The sequence below is a fragment of the Eleginops maclovinus genome, chromosome 23, assembly GCF_036324505.1.
Source record: "Eleginops maclovinus isolate JMC-PN-2008 ecotype Puerto Natales chromosome 23, JC_Emac_rtc_rv5, whole genome shotgun sequence".
In the NCBI taxonomy this organism is placed as follows: domain Eukaryota; kingdom Metazoa; phylum Chordata; class Actinopteri; order Perciformes; family Eleginopidae; genus Eleginops; species Eleginops maclovinus.
The window spans coordinates 28,603,034-28,623,752 of record NC_086371.1 but is presented as its reverse complement, the minus strand read 5'-3'; the positions used below and the strand labels follow the sequence as shown (position 1 = coordinate 28,623,752).

Below are 20,719 nucleotides of genomic sequence, written 5' to 3'. Positions count from 1 at the left end.
TTTTTTGATTGCTATTGAGACCACAAAAACACACAAAGATTGCCCTTAAACAACAGTGTGGCCTCTGCGTAGGTGAGCACTCATCTTTGGACTGCCAACACTAGAGATGCATTCTGCCTAAGGTTCTGGTGGCATTAACTATCTTGTGTTCAGTTTACCCTGTGGTGTCAGCCACATTAACATGCTTTTTTGGTATTGCAGAAGGTAGTTTGAAACAAACCTTAGTACGACGAGGAGGGGATTTGATTCCACGTGTGCGGAGCACAATGGAATAGCATTCCATCACCTTAACCACTCCGCAACCTCGTCCTGTTTCTACAAACCTGACTGAAAAATCCGACCCAGGTGTATATTCAGAGGATTTACGTAGGCTTCCTAAGGAATGACATGGAAGAGAGTAGGAGGAAAGGAAATTTGCAGAGCTACAAGACCATTGTTGTATAGGGGAATTAGCTCAAATGGTAGAGCGCTCGCTTTGCATGTGAGAGGTAGCGGGATCGATGCCCGCATTCTCCACAACACTTGATTAGTTCAGTTGAGGAAACTTTATGGAGGTAAGTTTTGCAAAGCTCACATTGGAGACTAATTGAAACCTGACCGCTTTCAGAATGGGATTTACATCTGTCCACACAGACCCTTTTTTGATTGCTATTGAGACCACAAAAACACACAAAGATTGCCCTTAAACAACAGTGTGGCCTCTGCGTAGGTGAGCAATCATCTTCGGACTGTCAACAGTCAAGAGATGCATTCTGCCTAAGGTTTTGGTGGCATTTACTATCACATGTTCAGTTTACCCTGTGGTGTCAGCCAAATTAACATTCTTTTTTGGTAGTTTGAAATAAACCGTAGTACGACGAGGATGGGATTCGAACCCACGCGTGCAGAGCACAATGGATTAGCAGTCCATCGCCTTAACCACTCGGCCACCTCGTCCTTTTTCTACAAACCTGGCACAGAAATCCGACCCAGGATTTAAGTAGGCTTTGAAATGAATGACATGGAAGAGAGTAGGAGGACCGTACATTTGCCGAGCTACAAGGCCATTGTTGTATAGGGGAATTAGCTCAAATGGTAGAGCGCTCGCTTAGCATGCGAGAGGTAGCGGGATCGATGCCCGCATTCTCCACAACACTTGACTACTTCAGTTGAGGAAACTTTGTGGAGTAAGTTTTGCCATAGCCCTCATTGGACACAAATCGAACCCTGACCGCCTTGAGAATGGGATCTACGTCTGTCCACACAGACCCTTTTTTGATTGCCATTGAGACCACAAAAACACACAAAAGATTGCCCTTAAACAACAGTGTGGCCTCTGCGTAGGTGAGCACTCATCTTTGGACTGCCAACACTAGAGATGCATTCTGCCTAAGGTTCTGGTGGCATTAACTATCTTGTGTTCAGTTTACCCTGTGGTGTCAGCCACATTAACATGCTTTTTTGGTATTGCAGAAGGTAGTTTGAAACAAACCTTAGTACGACGAGGAGGGGATTTGATTCCACGTGTGCGGAGCACAATGGAATAGCATTCCATCACCTTAACCACTCCGCAACCTCGTCCTGTTTCTACAAACCTGACTGAAAAATCCGACCCAGGTGTATATTCAGAGGATTTACGTAGGCTTCCAAAGGAATGACATGGAAGAGAGTAGGAGGAAAGGAAATTTGCAGAGCTACAAGACCATTGTTGTATAGGGGAATTAGCTCAAATGGTAGAGCGCTCGCTTTGCATGTGAGAGGTAGCGGGATCGATGCCCGCATTCTCCACAACACTTGATTAGTTCAGTTGAGGAAACTTTATGGAGGTAAGTTTTGCAAAGCTCACATTGGAGACTAATTGAAACCTGACCGCTTTCAGAATGGGATTTACATCTGTCCACACAGACCCTTTTTTGATTGCTATTGAGACCACAAAAACACACAAAGATTGCCCTTAAACAACAGTGTGGCCTCTGCGTAGGTGAGCAATCATCTTCGGACTGTCAACAGTCAAGAGATGCATTCTGCCTAAGGTTTTGGTGGCATTTACTATCACATGTTCAGTTTACCCTGTGGTGTCAGCCAAATTAACATTCTTTTTTGGTAGTTTGAAATAAACCGTAGTACGACGAGGATGGGATTCGAACCCACGCGTGCAGAGCACAATGGATTAGCAGTCCATCGCCTTAACCACTCGGCCACCTCGTCCTTTTTCTACAAACCTGGCACAGAAATCCGACCCAGGATTTAAGTAGGCTTTGAAATGAATGACATGGAAGAGAGTAGGAGGACCGTACATTTGCCGAGCTACAAGGCCATTGTTGTATAGGGGAATTAGCTCAAATGGTAGAGCGCTCGCTTAGCATGCGAGAGGTAGCGGGATCGATGCCCGCATTCTCCACAACACTTGACTACTTCAGTTGAGGAAACTTTGTGGAGTAAGTTTTGCCATAGCCCTCATTGGACACAAATCGAACCCTGACCGCCTTGAGAATGGGATCTACGTCTGTCCACACAGACCCTTTTTTGATTGCCATTGAGACCACAAAAACACACAAAAGATTGCCCTTAAACAACAGTGTGGCCTCTGCGTAGGTGAGCACTCATCTTTGGACTGCCAACACTAGAGATGCATTCTGCCTAAGGTTCTGGTGGCATTAACTATCTTGTGTTCAGTTTACCCTGTGGTGTCAGCCACATTAACATGCTTTTTTGGTATTGCAGAAGGTAGTTTGAAACAAACCTTAGTACGACGAGGAGGGGATTTGATTCCACGTGTGCGGAGCACAATGGAATAGCATTCCATCACCTTAACCACTCCGCAACCTCGTCCTGTTTCTACAAACCTGACTGAAAAATCCGACCCAGGTGTATATTCAGAGGATTTACGTAGGCTTCCAAAGGAATGACATGGAAGAGAGTAGGAGGAAAGGAAATTTGCAGAGCTACAAGACCATTGTTGTATAGGGGAATTAGCTCAAATGGTAGAGCGCTCGCTTTGCATGTGAGAGGTAGCGGGATCGATGCCCGCATTCTCCACAACACTTGATTAGTTCAGTTGAGGAAACTTTATGGAGGTAAGTTTTGCAAAGCTCACATTGGAGACTAATTGAAACCTGACCGCTTTCAGAATGGGATTTACATCTGTCCACACAGACCCTTTTTTGATTGCTATTGAGACCACAAAAACACACAAAGATTGCCCTTAAACAACAGTGTGGCCTCTGCGTAGGTGAGCAATCATCTTCGGACTGTCAACAGTCAAGAGATGCATTCTGCCTAAGGTTTTGGTGGCATTTACTATCACATGTTCAGTTTACCCTGTGGTGTCAGCCAAATTAACATTCTTTTTTGGTAGTTTGAAATAAACCGTAGTACGACGAGGATGGGATTCGAACCCACGCGTGCAGAGCACAATGGATTAGCAGTCCATCGCCTTAACCACTCGGCCACCTCGTCCTGTTTCTACAAACCTGGCACAGAAATCCGACCCAGGATTTAAGTAGGCTTTGAAATGAATGACATGGAAGAGAGTAGGAGGACCGTACATTTGCCGAGCTACAAGGCCATTGTTGTATAGGGGAATTAGCTCAAATGGTAGAGCGCTCGCTTAGCATGCGAGAGGTAGCGGGATCGATGCCCGCATTCTCCACAACACTTGACTACTTCAGTTGAGGAAACTTTGTGGAGTAAGTTTTGCCATAGCCCTCATTGGACACAAATCGAACCCTGACCGCCTTGAGAATGGGATCTACGTCTGTCCACACAGACCCTTTTTTGATTGCCATTGAGACCACAAAAACACACAAAGATTGCCCTTAAACAACAGTGTGGCCTCTGCGTAGGTGAGCACTCATCTTTGGACTGCCAACACTAGAGATGCATTCTGCCTAAGGTTCTGGTGGCATTAACTATCTTGTGTTCAGTTTACCCTGTGGTGTCAGCCACATTAACATGCTTTTTTGGTATTGCAGAAGGTAGTTTGAAACAAACCTTAGTACGACGAGGAGGGGATTTGATTCCACGTGTGCGGAGCACAATGGAATAGCATTCCATCACCTTAACCACTCCGCAACCTCGTCCTGTTTCTACAAACCTGACTGAAAAATCCGACCCAGGTGTATATTCAGAGGATTTACGTAGGCTTCCAAAGGAATGACATGGAAGAGAGTAGGAGGAAAGGAAATTTGCAGAGCTACAAGACCATTGTTGTATAGGGGAATTAGCTCAAATGGTAGAGCGCTCGCTTTGCATGTGAGAGGTAGCGGGATCGATGCCCGCATTCTCCACAACACTTGATTAGTTCAGTTGAGGAAACTTTATGGAGGTAAGTTTTGCAAAGCTCACATTGGAGACTAATTGAAACCTGACCGCTTTCAGAATGGGATTTACATCTGTCCACACAGACCCTTTTTTGATTGCTATTGAGACCACAAAAACACACAAAGATTGCCCTTAAACAACAGTGTGGCCTCTGCGTAGGTGAGCAATCATCTTCGGACTGTCAACAGTCAAGAGATGCATTCTGCCTAAGGTTTTGGTGGCATTTACTATCACATGTTCAGTTTACCCTGTGGTGTCAGCCAAATTAACATTCTTTTTTGGTAGTTTGAAATAAACCGTAGTACGACGAGGATGGGATTCGAACCCACGCGTGCAGAGCACAATGGATTAGCAGTCCATCGCCTTAACCACTCGGCCACCTCGTCCTTTTTCTACAAACCTGGCACAGAAATCCGACCCAGGATTTAAGTAGGCTTTGAAATGAATGACATGGAAGAGAGTAGGAGGACCGTACATTTGCCGAGCTACAAGGCCATTGTTGTATAGGGGAATTAGCTCAAATGGTAGAGCGCTCGCTTAGCATGCGAGAGGTAGCGGGATCGATGCCCGCATTCTCCACAACACTTGACTACTTCAGTTGAGGAAACTTTGTGGAGTAAGTTTTGCCATAGCCCTCATTGGACACAAATCGAACCCTGACCGCCTTGAGAATGGGATCTACGTCTGTCCACACAGACCCTTTTTTGATTGCCATTGAGACCACAAAAACACACAAAAGATTGCCCTTAAACAACAGTGTGGCCTCTGCGTAGGTGAGCACTCATCTTTGGACTGCCAACACTAGAGATGCATTCTGCCTAAGGTTCTGGTGGCATTAACTATCTTGTGTTCAGTTTACCCTGTGGTGTCAGCCACATTAACATGCTTTTTTGGTATTGCAGAAGGTAGTTTGAAACAAACCTTAGTACGACGAGGAGGGGATTTGATTCCACGTGTGCGGAGCACAATGGAATAGCATTCCATCACCTTAACCACTCCGCAACCTCGTCCTGTTTCTACAAACCTGACTGAAAAATCCGACCCAGGTGTATATTCAGAGGATTTACGTAGGCTTCCAAAGGAATGACATGGAAGAGAGTAGGAGGAAAGGAAATTTGCAGAGCTACAAGACCATTGTTGTATAGGGGAATTAGCTCAAATGGTAGAGCGCTCGCTTTGCATGTGAGAGGTAGCGGGATCGATGCCCGCATTCTCCACAACACTTGATTAGTTCAGTTGAGGAAACTTTATGGAGGTAGTTTTGCAAAGCTCACATTGGAGACTAATTGAAACCTGACCGCTTTCAGAATGGGATTTACATCTGTCCACACAGACCCTTTTTTGATTGCTATTGAGACCACAAAAACACACAAAGATTGCCCTTAAACAACAGTGTGGCCTCTGCGTAGGTGAGCAATCATCTTCGGACTGTCAACAGTCAAGAGATGCATTCTGCCTAAGGTTTTGGTGGCATTTACTATCACATGTTCAGTTTACCCTGTGGTGTCAGCCAAATTAACATTCTTTTTTGGTAGTTTGAAATAAACCGTAGTACGACGAGGATGGGATTCGAACCCACGCGTGCAGAGCACAATGGATTAGCAGTCCATCGCCTTAACCACTCGGCCACCTCGTCCTGTTTCTACAAACCTGGCACAGAAATCCGACCCAGGATTTAAGTAGGCTTTGAAATGAATGACATGGAAGAGAGTAGGAGGACCGTACATTTGCCGAGCTACAAGGCCATTGTTGTATAGGGGAATTAGCTCAAATGGTAGAGCGCTCGCTTAGCATGCGAGAGGTAGCGGGATCGATGCCCGCATTCTCCACAACACTTGACTACTTCAGTTGAGGAAACTTTGTGGAGTAAGTTTTGCCATAGCCCTCATTGGACACAAATCGAACCCTGACCGCCTTGAGAATGGGATCTACGTCTGTCCACACAGACCCTTTTTTGATTGCCATTGAGACCACAAAAACACACAAAAGATTGCCCTTAAACAACAGTGTGGCCTCTGCGTAGGTGAGCACTCATCTTTGGACTGCCAACACTAGAGATGCATTCTGCCTAAGGTTCTGGTGGCATTAACTATCTTGTGTTCAGTTTACCCTGTGGTGTCAGCCACATTAACATGCTTTTTTGGTATTGCAGAAGGTAGTTTGAAACAAACCTTAGTACGACGAGGAGGGGATTTGATTCCACGTGTGCGGAGCACAATGGAATAGCATTCCATCACCTTAACCACTCCGCAACCTCGTCCTGTTTCTACAAACCTGACTGAAAAATCCGACCCAGGTGTATATTCAGAGGATTTACGTAGGCTTCCAAAGGAATGACATGGAAGAGAGTAGGAGGAAAGGAAATTTGCAGAGCTACAAGACCATTGTTGTATAGGGGAATTAGCTCAAATGGTAGAGCGCTCGCTTTGCATGTGAGAGGTAGCGGGATCGATGCCCGCATTCTCCACAACACTTGATTAGTTCAGTTGAGGAAACTTTATGGAGGTAAGTTTTGCAAAGCTCACATTGGAGACTAATTGAAACCTGACCGCTTTCAGAATGGGATTTACATCTGTCCACACAGACCCTTTTTTGATTGCTATTGAGACCACAAAAACACACAAAGATTGCCCTTAAACAACAGTGTGGCCTCTGCGTAGGTGAGCAATCATCTTCGGACTGTCAACAGTCAAGAGATGCATTCTGCCTAAGGTTTTGGTGGCATTTACTATCACATGTTCAGTTTACCCTGTGGTGTCAGCCAAATTAACATTCTTTTTTGGTAGTTTGAAATAAACCGTAGTACGACGAGGATGGGATTCGAACCCACGCGTGCAGAGCACAATGGATTAGCAGTCCATCGCCTTAACCACTCGGCCACCTCGTCCTGTTTCTACAAACCTGGCACAGAAATCCGACCCAGGATTTAAGTAGGCTTTGAAATGAATGACATGGAAGAGAGTAGGAGGACCGTACATTTGCCGAGCTACAAGGCCATTGTTGTATAGGGGAATTAGCTCAAATGGTAGAGCGCTCGCTTAGCATGCGAGAGGTAGCGGGATCGATGCCCGCATTCTCCACAACACTTGACTACTTCAGTTGAGGAAACTTTGTGGAGTAAGTTTTGCCATAGCCCTCATTGGACACAAATCGAACCCTGACCGCCTTGAGAATGGGATCTACGTCTGTCCACACAGACCCTTTTTTGATTGCCATTGAGACCACAAAAACACACAAAAGATTGCCCTTAAACAACAGTGTGGCCTCTGCGTAGGTGAGCACTCATCTTTGGACTGCCAACACTAGAGATGCATTCTGCCTAAGGTTCTGGTGGCATTAACTATCTTGTGTTCAGTTTACCCTGTGGTGTCAGCCACATTAACATGCTTTTTTGGTATTGCAGAAGGTAGTTTGAAACAAACCTTAGTACGACGAGGAGGGGATTTGATTCCACGTGTGCGGAGCACAATGGAATAGCATTCCATCACCTTAACCACTCCGCAACCTCGTCCTGTTTCTACAAACCTGACTGAAAAATCCGACCCAGGTGTATATTCAGAGGATTTACGTAGGCTTCCAAAGGAATGACATGGAAGAGAGTAGGAGGAAAGGAAATTTGCAGAGCTACAAGACCATTGTTGTATAGGGGAATTAGCTCAAATGGTAGAGCGCTCGCTTTGCATGTGAGAGGTAGCGGGATCGATGCCCGCATTCTCCACAACACTTGATTAGTTCAGTTGAGGAAACTTTATGGAGGTAAGTTTTGCAAAGCTCACATTGGAGACTAATTGAAACCTGACCGCTTTCAGAATGGGATTTACATCTGTCCACACAGACCCTTTTTTGATTGCTATTGAGACCACAAAAACACACAAAGATTGCCCTTAAACAACAGTGTGGCCTCTGCGTAGGTGAGCAATCATCTTCGGACTGTCAACAGTCAAGAGATGCATTCTGCCTAAGGTTTTGGTGGCATTTACTATCACATGTTCAGTTTACCCTGTGGTGTCAGCCAAATTAACATTCTTTTTTGGTAGTTTGAAATAAACCGTAGTACGACGAGGATGGGATTCGAACCCACGCGTGCAGAGCACAATGGATTAGCAGTCCATCGCCTTAACCACTCGGCCACCTCGTCCTTTTTCTACAAACCTGGCACAGAAATCCGACCCAGGATTTAAGTAGGCTTTGAAATGAATGACATGGAAGAGAGTAGGAGGACCGTACATTTGCCGAGCTACAAGGCCATTGTTGTATAGGGGAATTAGCTCAAATGGTAGAGCGCTCGCTTAGCATGCGAGAGGTAGCGGGATCGATGCCCGCATTCTCCACAACACTTGACTACTTCAGTTGAGGAAACTTTGTGGAGTAAGTTTTGCCATAGCCCTCATTGGACACAAATCGAACCCTGACCGCCTTGAGAATGGGATCTACGTCTGTCCACACAGACCCTTTTTTGATTGCCATTGAGACCACAAAAACACACAAAAGATTGCCCTTAAACAACAGTGTGGCCTCTGCGTAGGTGAGCACTCATCTTTGGACTGCCAACACTAGAGATGCATTCTGCCTAAGGTTCTGGTGGCATTAACTATCTTGTGTTCAGTTTACCCTGTGGTGTCAGCCACATTAACATGCTTTTTTGGTATTGCAGAAGGTAGTTTGAAACAAACCTTAGTACGACGAGGAGGGGATTTGATTCCACGTGTGCGGAGCACAATGGAATAGCATTCCATCACCTTAACCACTCCGCAACCTCGTCCTGTTTCTACAAACCTGACTGAAAAATCCGACCCAGGTGTATATTCAGAGGATTTACGTAGGCTTCCAAAGGAATGACATGGAAGAGAGTAGGAGGAAAGGAAATTTGCAGAGCTACAAGACCATTGTTGTATAGGGGAATTAGCTCAAATGGTAGAGCGCTCGCTTTGCATGTGAGAGGTAGCGGGATCGATGCCCGCATTCTCCACAACACTTGATTAGTTCAGTTGAGGAAACTTTATGGAGGTAAGTTTTGCAAAGCTCACATTGGAGACTAATTGAAACCTGACCGCTTTCAGAATGGGATTTACATCTGTCCACACAGACCCTTTTTTGATTGCTATTGAGACCACAAAAACACACAAAGATTGCCCTTAAACAACAGTGTGGCCTCTGCGTAGGTGAGCAATCATCTTCGGACTGTCAACAGTCAAGAGATGCATTCTGCCTAAGGTTTTGGTGGCATTTACTATCACATGTTCAGTTTACCCTGTGGTGTCAGCCAAATTAACATTCTTTTTTGGTAGTTTGAAATAAACCGTAGTACGACGAGGATGGGATTCGAACCCACGCGTGCAGAGCACAATGGATTAGCAGTCCATCGCCTTAACCACTCGGCCACCTCGTCCTTTTTCTACAAACCTGGCACAGAAATCCGACCCAGGATTTAAGTAGGCTTTGAAATGAATGACATGGAAGAGAGTAGGAGGACCGTACATTTGCCGAGCTACAAGGCCATTGTTGTATAGGGGAATTAGCTCAAATGGTAGAGCGCTCGCTTAGCATGCGAGAGGTAGCGGGATCGATGCCCGCATTCTCCACAACACTTGACTACTTCAGTTGAGGAAACTTTGTGGAGTAAGTTTTGCCATAGCCCTCATTGGACACAAATCGAACCCTGACCGCCTTGAGAATGGGATCTACGTCTGTCCACACAGACCCTTTTTTGATTGCCATTGAGACCACAAAAACACACAAAAGATTGCCCTTAAACAACAGTGTGGCCTCTGCGTAGGTGAGCACTCATCTTTGGACTGCCAACACTAGAGATGCATTCTGCCTAAGGTTCTGGTGGCATTAACTATCTTGTGTTCAGTTTACCCTGTGGTGTCAGCCACATTAACATGCTTTTTTGGTATTGCAGAAGGTAGTTTGAAACAAACCTTAGTACGACGAGGAGGGGATTTGATTCCACGTGTGCGGAGCACAATGGAATAGCATTCCATCACCTTAACCACTCCGCAACCTCGTCCTGTTTCTACAAACCTGACTGAAAAATCCGACCCAGGTGTATATTCAGAGGATTTACGTAGGCTTCCAAAGGAATGACATGGAAGAGAGTAGGAGGAAAGGAAATTTGCAGAGCTACAAGACCATTGTTGTATAGGGGAATTAGCTCAAATGGTAGAGCGCTCGCTTTGCATGTGAGAGGTAGCGGGATCGATGCCCGCATTCTCCACAACACTTGATTAGTTCAGTTGAGGAAACTTTATGGAGGTAAGTTTTGCAAAGCTCACATTGGAGACTAATTGAAACCTGACCGCTTTCAGAATGGGATTTACATCTGTCCACACAGACCCTTTTTTGATTGCTATTGAGACCACAAAAACACACAAAGATTGCCCTTAAACAACAGTGTGGCCTCTGCGTAGGTGAGCAATCATCTTCGGACTGTCAACAGTCAAGAGATGCATTCTGCCTAAGGTTTTGGTGGCATTTACTATCACATGTTCAGTTTACCCTGTGGTGTCAGCCAAATTAACATTCTTTTTTGGTAGTTTGAAATAAACCGTAGTACGACGAGGATGGGATTCGAACCCACGCGTGCAGAGCACAATGGATTAGCAGTCCATCGCCTTAACCACTCGGCCACCTCGTCCTTTTTCTACAAACCTGGCACAGAAATCCGACCCAGGATTTAAGTAGGCTTTGAAATGAATGACATGGAAGAGAGTAGGAGGACCGTACATTTGCCGAGCTACAAGGCCATTGTTGTATAGGGGAATTAGCTCAAATGGTAGAGCGCTCGCTTAGCATGCGAGAGGTAGCGGGATCGATGCCCGCATTCTCCACAACACTTGACTACTTCAGTTGAGGAAACTTTGTGGAGTAAGTTTTGCCATAGCCCTCATTGGACACAAATCGAACCCTGACCGCCTTGAGAATGGGATCTACGTCTGTCCACACAGACCCTTTTTTGATTGCCATTGAGACCACAAAAACACACAAAAGATTGCCCTTAAACAACAGTGTGGCCTCTGCGTAGGTGAGCACTCATCTTTGGACTGCCAACACTAGAGATGCATTCTGCCTAAGGTTCTGGTGGCATTAACTATCTTGTGTTCAGTTTACCCTGTGGTGTCAGCCACATTAACATGCTTTTTTGGTATTGCAGAAGGTAGTTTGAAACAAACCTTAGTACGACGAGGAGGGGATTTGATTCCACGTGTGCGGAGCACAATGGAATAGCATTCCATCACCTTAACCACTCCGCAACCTCGTCCTGTTTCTACAAACCTGACTGAAAAATCCGACCCAGGTGTATATTCAGAGGATTTACGTAGGCTTCCAAAGGAATGACATGGAAGAGAGTAGGAGGAAAGGAAATTTGCAGAGCTACAAGACCATTGTTGTATAGGGGAATTAGCTCAAATGGTAGAGCGCTCGCTTTGCATGTGAGAGGTAGCGGGATCGATGCCCGCATTCTCCACAACACTTGATTAGTTCAGTTGAGGAAACTTTATGGAGGTAAGTTTTGCAAAGCTCACATTGGAGACTAATTGAAACCTGACCGCTTTCAGAATGGGATTTACATCTGTCCACACAGACCCTTTTTTGATTGCTATTGAGACCACAAAAACACACAAAGATTGCCCTTAAACAACAGTGTGGCCTCTGCGTAGGTGAGCAATCATCTTCGGACTGTCAACAGTCAAGAGATGCATTCTGCCTAAGGTTTTGGTGGCATTTACTATCACATGTTCAGTTTACCCTGTGGTGTCAGCCAAATTAACATTCTTTTTTGGTAGTTTGAAATAAACCGTAGTACGACGAGGATGGGATTCGAACCCACGCGTGCAGAGCACAATGGATTAGCAGTCCATCGCCTTAACCACTCGGCCACCTCGTCCTTTTTCTACAAACCTGGCACAGAAATCCGACCCAGGATTTAAGTAGGCTTTGAAATGAATGACATGGAAGAGAGTAGGAGGACCGTACATTTGCCGAGCTACAAGGCCATTGTTGTATAGGGGAATTAGCTCAAATGGTAGAGCGCTCGCTTAGCATGCGAGAGGTAGCGGGATCGATGCCCGCATTCTCCACAACACTTGACTACTTCAGTTGAGGAAACTTTGTGGAGTAAGTTTTGCCATAGCCCTCATTGGACACAAATCGAACCCTGACCGCCTTGAGAATGGGATCTACGTCTGTCCACACAGACCCTTTTTTGATTGCCATTGAGACCACAAAAACACACAAAAGATTGCCCTTAAACAACAGTGTGGCCTCTGCGTAGGTGAGCACTCATCTTTGGACTGCCAACACTAGAGATGCATTCTGCCTAAGGTTCTGGTGGCATTAACTATCTTGTGTTCAGTTTACCCTGTGGTGTCAGCCACATTAACATGCTTTTTTGGTATTGCAGAAGGTAGTTTGAAACAAACCTTAGTACGACGAGGAGGGGATTTGATTCCACGTGTGCGGAGCACAATGGAATAGCATTCCATCACCTTAACCACTCCGCAACCTCGTCCTGTTTCTACAAACCTGACTGAAAAATCCGACCCAGGTGTATATTCAGAGGATTTACGTAGGCTTCCAAAGGAATGACATGGAAGAGAGTAGGAGGAAAGGAAATTTGCAGAGCTACAAGACCATTGTTGTATAGGGGAATTAGCTCAAATGGTAGAGCGCTCGCTTTGCATGTGAGAGGTAGCGGGATCGATGCCCGCATTCTCCACAACACTTGATTAGTTCAGTTGAGGAAACTTTATGGAGGTAAGTTTTGCAAAGCTCACATTGGAGACTAATTGAAACCTGACCGCTTTCAGAATGGGATTTACATCTGTCCACACAGACCCTTTTTTGATTGCTATTGAGACCACAAAAACACACAAAGATTGCCCTTAAACAACAGTGTGGCCTCTGCGTAGGTGAGCAATCATCTTCGGACTGTCAACAGTCAAGAGATGCATTCTGCCTAAGGTTTTGGTGGCATTTACTATCACATGTTCAGTTTACCCTGTGGTGTCAGCCAAATTAACATTCTTTTTTGGTAGTTTGAAATAAACCGTAGTACGACGAGGATGGGATTCGAACCCACGCGTGCAGAGCACAATGGATTAGCAGTCCATCGCCTTAACCACTCGGCCACCTCGTCCTGTTTCTACAAACCTGGCACAGAAATCCGACCCAGGATTTAAGTAGGCTTTGAAATGAATGACATGGAAGAGAGTAGGAGGACCGTACATTTGCCGAGCTACAAGGCCATTGTTGTATAGGGGAATTAGCTCAAATGGTAGAGCGCTCGCTTAGCATGCGAGAGGTAGCGGGATCGATGCCCGCATTCTCCACAACACTTGACTACTTCAGTTGAGGAAACTTTGTGGAGTAAGTTTTGCCATAGCCCTCATTGGACACAAATCGAACCCTGACCGCCTTGAGAATGGGATCTACGTCTGTCCACACAGACCCTTTTTTGATTGCCATTGAGACCACAAAAACACACAAAAGATTGCCCTTAAACAACAGTGTGGCCTCTGCGTAGGTGAGCACTCATCTTTGGACTGCCAACACTAGAGATGCATTCTGCCTAAGGTTCTGGTGGCATTAACTATCTTGTGTTCAGTTTACCCTGTGGTGTCAGCCACATTAACATGCTTTTTTGGTATTGCAGAAGGTAGTTTGAAACAAACCTTAGTACGACGAGGAGGGGATTTGATTCCACGTGTGCGGAGCACAATGGAATAGCATTCCATCACCTTAACCACTCCGCAACCTCGTCCTGTTTCTACAAACCTGACTGAAAAATCCGACCCAGGTGTATATTCAGAGGATTTACGTAGGCTTCCAAAGGAATGACATGGAAGAGAGTAGGAGGAAAGGAAATTTGCAGAGCTACAAGACCATTGTTGTATAGGGGAATTAGCTCAAATGGTAGAGCGCTCGCTTTGCATGTGAGAGGTAGCGGGATCGATGCCCGCATTCTCCACAACACTTGATAAGTTCAGTTGAGGAAACTTTATGGAGGTAAGTTTTGCAAAGCTCACATTGGAGACTAATTGAAACCTGACCGCTTTCAGAATGGGATTTACATCTGTCCACACAGACCCTTTTTTGATTGCTATTGAGACCACAAAAACACACAAAGATTGCCCTTAAACAACAGTGTGGCCTCTGCGTAGGTGAGCAATCATCTTCGGACTGTCAACAGTCAAGAGATGCATTCTGCCTAAGGTTTTGGTGGCATTTACTATCACATGTTCAGTTTACCCTGTGGTGTCAGCCAAATTAACATTCTTTTTTGGTAGTTTGAAATAAACCGTAGTACGACGAGGATGGGATTCGAACCCACGCGTGCAGAGCACAATGGATTAGCAGTCCATCGCCTTAACCACTCGGCCACCTCGTCCTGTTTCTACAAACCTGGCACAGAAATCCGACCCAGGATTTAAGTAGGCTTTGAAATGAATGACATGGAAGAGAGTAGGAGGACCGTACATTTGCCGAGCTACAAGGCCATTGTTGTATAGGGGAATTAGCTCAAATGGTAGAGCGCTCGCTTAGCATGCGAGAGGTAGCGGGATCGATGCCCGCATTCTCCACAACACTTGACTACTTCAGTTGAGGAAACTTTGTGGAGTAAGTTTTGCCATAGCCCTCATTGGACACAAATCGAACCCTGACCGCCTTGAGAATGGGATCTACGTCTGTCCACACAGACCCTTTTTTGATTGCCATTGAGACCACAAAAACACACAAAAGATTGCCCTTAAACAACAGTGTGGCCTCTGCGTAGGTGAGCACTCATCTTTGGACTGCCAACACTAGAGATGCATTCTGCCTAAGGTTCTGGTGGCATTAACTATCTTGTGTTCAGTTTACCCTGTGGTGTCAGCCACATTAACATGCTTTTTTGGTATTGCAGAAGGTAGTTTGAAACAAACCTTAGTACGACGAGGAGGGGATTTGATTCCACGTGTGCGGAGCACAATGGAATAGCATTCCATCACCTTAACCACTCCGCAACCTCGTCCTGTTTCTACAAACCTGACTGAAAAATCCGACCCAGGTGTATATTCAGAGGATTTACGTAGGCTTCCTAAGGAATGACATGGAAGAGAGTAGGAGGAAAGGAAATTTGCAGAGCTACAAGACCATTGTTGTATAGGGGAATTAGCTCAAATGGTAGAGCGCTCGCTTTGCATGTGAGAGGTAGCGGGATCGATGCCCGCATTCTCCACAACACTTGATAAGTTCAGTTGAGGAAACTTTATGGAGGTAAGTTTTGCAAAGCTCACATTGGAGACTAATTGAAACCTGACCGCTTTCAGAATGGGATTTACATCTGTCCACACAGACCCTTTTTTGATTGCTATTGAGACCACAAAAACACACAAAGATTGCCCTTAAACAACAGTGTGGCCTCTGCGTAGGTGAGCAATCATCTTCGGACTGTCAACAGTCAAGAGATGCATTCTGCCTAAGGTTTTGGTGGCATTTACTATCACATGTTCAGTTTACCCTGTGGTGTCAGCCAAATTAACATTCTTTTTTGGTAGTTTGAAATAAACCGTAGTACGACGAGGATGGGATTCGAACCCACGCGTGCAGAGCACAATGGATTAGCAGTCCATCGCCTTAACCACTCGGCCACCTCGTCCTTTTTCTACAAACCTGGCACAGAAATCCGACCCAGGATTTAAGTAGGCTTTGAAATGAATGACATGGAAGAGAGTAGGAGGACCGTACATTTGCCGAGCTACAAGGCCATTGTTGTATAGGGGAATTAGCTCAAATGGTAGAGCGCTCGCTTAGCATGCGAGAGGTAGCGGGATCGATGCCCGCATTCTCCACAACACTTGACTACTTCAGTTGAGGAAACTTTGTGGAGTAAGTTTTGCCATAGCCCTCATTGGACACAAATCGAACCCTGACCGCCTTGAGAATGGGATCTACGTCTGTCCACACAGACCCTTTTTTGATTGCCATTGAGACCACAAAAACACACAAAAGATTGCCCTTAAACAACAGTGTGGCCTCTGCGTAGGTGAGCACTCATCTTTGGACTGCCAACACTAGAGATGCATTCTGCCTAAGGTTCTGGTGGCATTAACTATCTTGTGTTCAGTTTACCCTGTGGTGTCAGCCACATTAACATGCTTTTTTGGTATTGCAGAAGGTAGTTTGAAACAAACCTTAGTACGACGAGGAGGGGATTTGATTCCACGTGTGCGGAGCACAATGGAATAGCATTCCATCACCTTAACCACTCCGCAACCTCGTCCTGTTTCTACAAACCTGACTGAAAAATCCGACCCAGGTGTATATTCAGAGGATTTACGTAGGCTTCCAAAGGAATGACATGGAAGAGAGTAGGAGGAAAGGAAATTTGCAGAGCTACAAGACCATTGTTGTATAGGGGAATTAGCTCAAATGGTAGAGCGCTCGCTTTGCATGTGAGAGGTAGCGGGATCGATGCCCGCATTCTCCACAACACTTGATTAGTTCAGTTGAGGAAACTTTATGGAGGTAAGTTTTGCAAAGCTCACATTGGAGACTAATTGAAACCTGACCGCTTTCAGAATGGGATTTACATCTGTCCACACAGACCCTTTTTTGATTGCTATTGAGACCACAAAAACACACAAAGATTGCCCTTAAACAACAGTGTGGCCTCTGCGTAGGTGAGCAATCATCTTCGGACTGTCAACAGTCAAGAGATGCATTCTGCCTAAGGTTTTGGTGGCATTTACTATCACATGTTCAGTTTACCCTGTGGTGTCAGCCAAATTAACATTCTTTTTTGGTAGTTTGAAATAAACCGTAGTACGACGAGGATGGGATTCGAACCCACGCGTGCAGAGCACAATGGATTAGCAGTCCATCGCCTTAACCACTCGGCCACCTCGTCCTGTTTCTACAAACCTGGCACAGAAATCCGACCCAGGATTTAAGTAGGCTTTGAAATGAATGACATGGAAGAGAGTAGGAGGACCGTACATTTGCCGAGCTACAAGGCCATTGTTGTATAGGGGAATTAGCTCAAATGGTAGAGCGCTCGCTTAGCATGCGAGAGGTAGCGGGATCGATGCCCGCATTCTCCACAACACTTGACTACTTCAGTTGAGGAAACTTTGTGGAGTAAGTTTTGCCATAGCCCTCATTGGACACAAATCGAACCCTGACCGCCTTGAGAATGGGATCTACGTCTGTCCACACAGACCCTTTTTTGATTGCCATTGAGACCACAAAAACACACAAAAGATTGCCCTTAAACAACAGTGTGGCCTCTGCGTAGGTGAGCACTCATCTTTGGACTGCCAACACTAGAGATGCATTCTGCCTAAGGTTCTGGTGGCATTAACTATCTTGTGTTCAGTTTACCCTGTGGTGTCAGCCACATTAACATGCTTTTTTGGTATTGCAGAAGGTAGTTTGAAACAAACCTTAGTACGACGAGGAGGGGATTTGATTCCACGTGTGCGGAGCACAATGGAATAGCATTCCATCACCTTAACCACTCCGCAACCTCGTCCTGTTTCTACAAACCTGACTGAAAAATCCGACCCAGGTGTATATTCAGAGGATTTACGTAGGCTTCCAAAGGAATGACATGGAAGAGAGTAGGAGGAAAGGAAATTTGCAGAGCTACAAGACCATTGTTGTATAGGGGAATTAGCTCAAATGGTAGAGCGCTCGCTTTGCATGTGAGAGGTAGCGGGATCGATGCCCGCATTCTCCACAACACTTGATTAGTTCAGTTGAGGAAACTTTATGGAGGTAAGTTTTGCAAAGCTCACATTGGAGACTAATTGAAACCTGACCGCTTTCAGAATGGGATTTACATCTGTCCACACAGACCCTTTTTTGATTGCTATTGAGACCACAAAAACACACAAAGATTGCCCTTAAACAACAGTGTGGCCTCTGCGTAGGTGAGCAATCATCTTCGGACTGTCAACAGTCAAGAGATGCATTCTGCCTAAGGTTTTGGTGGCATTTACTATCACATGTTCAGTTTACCCTGTGGTGTCAGCCAAATTAACATTCTTTTTTGGTAGTTTGAAATAAACCGTAGTACGACGAGGATGGGATTCGAACCCACGCGTGCAGAGCACAATGGATTAGCAGTCCATCGCCTTAACCACTCGGCCACCTCGTCCTTTTTCTACAAACCTGGCACAGAAATCCGACCCAGGATTTAAGTAGGCTTTGAAATGAATGACATGGAAGAGAGTAGGAGGACCGGACATTTGCCGAGCTACAAGGCCATTGTTGTATAGGGGAATTAGCTCAAATGGTAGAGCGCTCGCTTAGCATGCGAGAGGTAGCGGGATCGATGCCCGCATTCTCCACAACACTTGACTACTTCAGTTGAGGAAACTTTGTGGAGTAAGTTTTGCCATAGCCCTCATTGGACACAAATCGAACCCTGACCGCCTTGAGAATGGGATCTACGTCTGTCCACACAGACCCTTTTTTGATTGCCATTGAGACCACAAAAACACACAAAATATTGCCCTTAAACAACAGTGTGGCCTCTGCGTAGGTGAGCACTCATCTTTGGACTGCCAACACTAGAGATGCATTCTGCCTAAGGTTCTGGTGGCATTAACTATCTTGTGTTCAGTTTACCCTGTGGTGTCAGCCACATTAACATCGTTTTTTGGTATTGCAGAAGGTAGTTTGAAACAAACCTTAGTACGACGAGGAGGGGATTTGATTCCACGTGTGCGGAGCACAATGGAATAGCATTCCATCACCTTAACCACTCCGCAACCTCGTCCTGTTTCTACAAACCTGACTGAAAAATCCGACCCAGGTGTATATTCAGAGGATTTACGTAGGCTTCCTAAGGAATGACATGGAAGAGAGTAGGAGGAAAGGAAATTTGCAGAGCTACAAGACCATTGTTGTATAGGGGAATTAGCTCAAATGGTAGAGCGCGTCGCTTTGCATGTGAGAGGTAGCGGGATCGATGCCCGCATTCTCCACAACACTTGATTAGTTCAGTTGAGGAAACTTTATGGAGGTAAGTTTTGCAAAGCTCACATTGGAGACTAATTGAAACCTGACCGCTTCAGAATGGGATTTACATCTGTCCACACAGACCCTTTTTTGATTGCTATTGAGACCACAAAAACACACAAAGATTGCCCTTAAACAACAGTGTGGCCTCTGCGTAGGTGAGCAATCATCTTCGGACTGTCAACAGTCAAGAGATGCATTCTGCCTAAGGTTTTGGTGGCATTTACTATCACATGTTCAGTTTACCCTGTGGTGTCAGCCAAATTAACATTCTTTTTTGGTAGTTTGAAATAAACCGTAGTACGACGAGGATGGGGATTCGAACCCACGCGTGCAGAGCACAATGGATTAGCAGTCCATCGCCTTAACCACTCGGCCACCTCGTCCTTTTTCTACAAACCTGGCACAGAAATCCGACCCAGGATTTAAGTAGGCTTTGAAATGAATGACATGGAAGAGAGTAGGAGGACCGTACATTTGCCGAGCTACAAGGCCATTGTTGTATAGGGGAATTAGCTCAAATGGTAGAGCGCTCGCTTAGCATGCGAGAGGTAGCGGGATCGATGCCCGCATTCTCCACAACACTTGACTACTTCAGTTGAGGAAACTTTGTGGAGTAAGTTTTGCCATAGCCCTCATTGGACACAAATCGAACCCTGACCGCCTTGAGAATGGGATCTACGTCTGTCCACACAGACCCTTTTTTGATTGCCATTGAGACCACAAAAACACACAAAAGATTGCCCTTAAACAACAGTGTGGCCTCTGCGTAGGTGAGCACTCATCTTTGGACTGCCAACACTAGAGATGCATTCTGCCTAAGGTTCTGGTGGCATTAACTATCTTGTGTTCAGTTTACCCTGTGGTGTCAGCCACATTAACATGCTTTTTTGGTATTGCAGAAGGTAGTTTGAAACAAACCTTAGTACGACGAGGAGGGGATTTGATTCCACGTGTGCGGAGCACAATGGAATAGCATTCCATCACCTTAACCACTCCGCAACCTCGTCCTGTTTCTACAAACCTGACTGAAAAATCCGACCCAGGTGTATATTCAGAGGATTTACGTAGGCTTCCTAAGGAATGACATGGAAGAGAGTAGGAGGAAAGGAAATTTGCAGAGCTACAAGACCATTGTTGTATAGGGGAATTAGCTCAAATGGTAGAGCGCTCGCTTTGCATGTGAGAGGTAGCGGGATCGATGCCCGCATTCTCCACAACACTTGATTAGTTCAGTTGAGGAAACTTTATGGAGGTAAGTTTTGCAAAGCTCACATTGGAGACTAATTGAAACCTGACCGCTTTCAGAATGGGATTTACATCTGTCCACACAGACCCTTTTTTGATTGCTATTGAGACCACAAAAACACACAAAGATTGCCCTTAAACAACAGTGTGGCCTCTG

At 45.5% G+C, this 20,719-nt stretch overlaps 32 non-coding genes across 32 annotated transcripts; 16 read left to right on the top strand and 16 right to left on the bottom strand.

The window, feature by feature from the left end:
* Window positions 1–854: 854 nt before the first annotated feature.
* trnas-gcu (transfer RNA serine (anticodon GCU)) lies at window positions 855–936 on the bottom strand. Its single transcript has one exon. It is a non-coding gene; the product is annotated as a tRNA-Ser (tRNA).
* Window positions 937–1,056: 120 nt separating this feature from the next.
* trnaa-agc (transfer RNA alanine (anticodon AGC)) lies at window positions 1,057–1,129 on the top strand. The gene has a single exon. It is a non-coding gene; the product is annotated as a tRNA-Ala (tRNA).
* A 976-nt stretch (window positions 1,130–2,105) lies between these two features.
* Window positions 2,106–2,187, bottom strand: trnas-gcu (transfer RNA serine (anticodon GCU)). Its single transcript has one exon. It is a non-coding gene; the product is annotated as a tRNA-Ser (tRNA).
* A 120-nt stretch (window positions 2,188–2,307) lies between these two features.
* trnaa-agc (transfer RNA alanine (anticodon AGC)) lies at window positions 2,308–2,380 on the top strand. The gene has a single exon. It is a non-coding gene; the product is annotated as a tRNA-Ala (tRNA).
* Window positions 2,381–3,356: 976 nt separating this feature from the next.
* On the bottom strand, window positions 3,357–3,438 carry trnas-gcu (transfer RNA serine (anticodon GCU)). The gene has a single exon. It is a non-coding gene; the product is annotated as a tRNA-Ser (tRNA).
* Window positions 3,439–3,558: 120 nt separating this feature from the next.
* Window positions 3,559–3,631, top strand: trnaa-agc (transfer RNA alanine (anticodon AGC)). Its single transcript has one exon. It is a non-coding gene; the product is annotated as a tRNA-Ala (tRNA).
* Window positions 3,632–4,606: 975 nt separating this feature from the next.
* On the bottom strand, window positions 4,607–4,688 carry trnas-gcu (transfer RNA serine (anticodon GCU)). Its single transcript has one exon. It is a non-coding gene; the product is annotated as a tRNA-Ser (tRNA).
* Window positions 4,689–4,808: 120 nt separating this feature from the next.
* Window positions 4,809–4,881, top strand: trnaa-agc (transfer RNA alanine (anticodon AGC)). Its single transcript has one exon. It is a non-coding gene; the product is annotated as a tRNA-Ala (tRNA).
* A 975-nt stretch (window positions 4,882–5,856) lies between these two features.
* Window positions 5,857–5,938, bottom strand: trnas-gcu (transfer RNA serine (anticodon GCU)). The gene has a single exon. It is a non-coding gene; the product is annotated as a tRNA-Ser (tRNA).
* A 120-nt stretch (window positions 5,939–6,058) lies between these two features.
* On the top strand, window positions 6,059–6,131 carry trnaa-agc (transfer RNA alanine (anticodon AGC)). The gene has a single exon. It is a non-coding gene; the product is annotated as a tRNA-Ala (tRNA).
* Window positions 6,132–7,107: 976 nt separating this feature from the next.
* Window positions 7,108–7,189, bottom strand: trnas-gcu (transfer RNA serine (anticodon GCU)). Its single transcript has one exon. It is a non-coding gene; the product is annotated as a tRNA-Ser (tRNA).
* A 120-nt stretch (window positions 7,190–7,309) lies between these two features.
* On the top strand, window positions 7,310–7,382 carry trnaa-agc (transfer RNA alanine (anticodon AGC)). The gene has a single exon. It is a non-coding gene; the product is annotated as a tRNA-Ala (tRNA).
* A 976-nt stretch (window positions 7,383–8,358) lies between these two features.
* On the bottom strand, window positions 8,359–8,440 carry trnas-gcu (transfer RNA serine (anticodon GCU)). The gene has a single exon. It is a non-coding gene; the product is annotated as a tRNA-Ser (tRNA).
* A 120-nt stretch (window positions 8,441–8,560) lies between these two features.
* trnaa-agc (transfer RNA alanine (anticodon AGC)) lies at window positions 8,561–8,633 on the top strand. Its single transcript has one exon. It is a non-coding gene; the product is annotated as a tRNA-Ala (tRNA).
* Window positions 8,634–9,609: 976 nt separating this feature from the next.
* On the bottom strand, window positions 9,610–9,691 carry trnas-gcu (transfer RNA serine (anticodon GCU)). The gene has a single exon. It is a non-coding gene; the product is annotated as a tRNA-Ser (tRNA).
* Window positions 9,692–9,811: 120 nt separating this feature from the next.
* Window positions 9,812–9,884, top strand: trnaa-agc (transfer RNA alanine (anticodon AGC)). The gene has a single exon. It is a non-coding gene; the product is annotated as a tRNA-Ala (tRNA).
* A 976-nt stretch (window positions 9,885–10,860) lies between these two features.
* On the bottom strand, window positions 10,861–10,942 carry trnas-gcu (transfer RNA serine (anticodon GCU)). The gene has a single exon. It is a non-coding gene; the product is annotated as a tRNA-Ser (tRNA).
* Window positions 10,943–11,062: 120 nt separating this feature from the next.
* On the top strand, window positions 11,063–11,135 carry trnaa-agc (transfer RNA alanine (anticodon AGC)). Its single transcript has one exon. It is a non-coding gene; the product is annotated as a tRNA-Ala (tRNA).
* Window positions 11,136–12,111: 976 nt separating this feature from the next.
* On the bottom strand, window positions 12,112–12,193 carry trnas-gcu (transfer RNA serine (anticodon GCU)). The gene has a single exon. It is a non-coding gene; the product is annotated as a tRNA-Ser (tRNA).
* A 120-nt stretch (window positions 12,194–12,313) lies between these two features.
* On the top strand, window positions 12,314–12,386 carry trnaa-agc (transfer RNA alanine (anticodon AGC)). The gene has a single exon. It is a non-coding gene; the product is annotated as a tRNA-Ala (tRNA).
* Window positions 12,387–13,362: 976 nt separating this feature from the next.
* trnas-gcu (transfer RNA serine (anticodon GCU)) lies at window positions 13,363–13,444 on the bottom strand. The gene has a single exon. It is a non-coding gene; the product is annotated as a tRNA-Ser (tRNA).
* Window positions 13,445–13,564: 120 nt separating this feature from the next.
* trnaa-agc (transfer RNA alanine (anticodon AGC)) lies at window positions 13,565–13,637 on the top strand. Its single transcript has one exon. It is a non-coding gene; the product is annotated as a tRNA-Ala (tRNA).
* A 976-nt stretch (window positions 13,638–14,613) lies between these two features.
* On the bottom strand, window positions 14,614–14,695 carry trnas-gcu (transfer RNA serine (anticodon GCU)). Its single transcript has one exon. It is a non-coding gene; the product is annotated as a tRNA-Ser (tRNA).
* Window positions 14,696–14,815: 120 nt separating this feature from the next.
* Window positions 14,816–14,888, top strand: trnaa-agc (transfer RNA alanine (anticodon AGC)). Its single transcript has one exon. It is a non-coding gene; the product is annotated as a tRNA-Ala (tRNA).
* Window positions 14,889–15,864: 976 nt separating this feature from the next.
* On the bottom strand, window positions 15,865–15,946 carry trnas-gcu (transfer RNA serine (anticodon GCU)). The gene has a single exon. It is a non-coding gene; the product is annotated as a tRNA-Ser (tRNA).
* A 120-nt stretch (window positions 15,947–16,066) lies between these two features.
* On the top strand, window positions 16,067–16,139 carry trnaa-agc (transfer RNA alanine (anticodon AGC)). The gene has a single exon. It is a non-coding gene; the product is annotated as a tRNA-Ala (tRNA).
* A 976-nt stretch (window positions 16,140–17,115) lies between these two features.
* Window positions 17,116–17,197, bottom strand: trnas-gcu (transfer RNA serine (anticodon GCU)). The gene has a single exon. It is a non-coding gene; the product is annotated as a tRNA-Ser (tRNA).
* A 120-nt stretch (window positions 17,198–17,317) lies between these two features.
* trnaa-agc (transfer RNA alanine (anticodon AGC)) lies at window positions 17,318–17,390 on the top strand. Its single transcript has one exon. It is a non-coding gene; the product is annotated as a tRNA-Ala (tRNA).
* A 976-nt stretch (window positions 17,391–18,366) lies between these two features.
* On the bottom strand, window positions 18,367–18,448 carry trnas-gcu (transfer RNA serine (anticodon GCU)). The gene has a single exon. It is a non-coding gene; the product is annotated as a tRNA-Ser (tRNA).
* Window positions 18,449–18,568: 120 nt separating this feature from the next.
* On the top strand, window positions 18,569–18,641 carry trnaa-agc (transfer RNA alanine (anticodon AGC)). Its single transcript has one exon. It is a non-coding gene; the product is annotated as a tRNA-Ala (tRNA).
* A 976-nt stretch (window positions 18,642–19,617) lies between these two features.
* On the bottom strand, window positions 19,618–19,700 carry trnas-gcu (transfer RNA serine (anticodon GCU)). The gene has a single exon. It is a non-coding gene; the product is annotated as a tRNA-Ser (tRNA).
* Window positions 19,701–19,820: 120 nt separating this feature from the next.
* On the top strand, window positions 19,821–19,893 carry trnaa-agc (transfer RNA alanine (anticodon AGC)). Its single transcript has one exon. It is a non-coding gene; the product is annotated as a tRNA-Ala (tRNA).
* The last annotated feature ends 826 nt before the right edge of the window (window positions 19,894–20,719 follow it).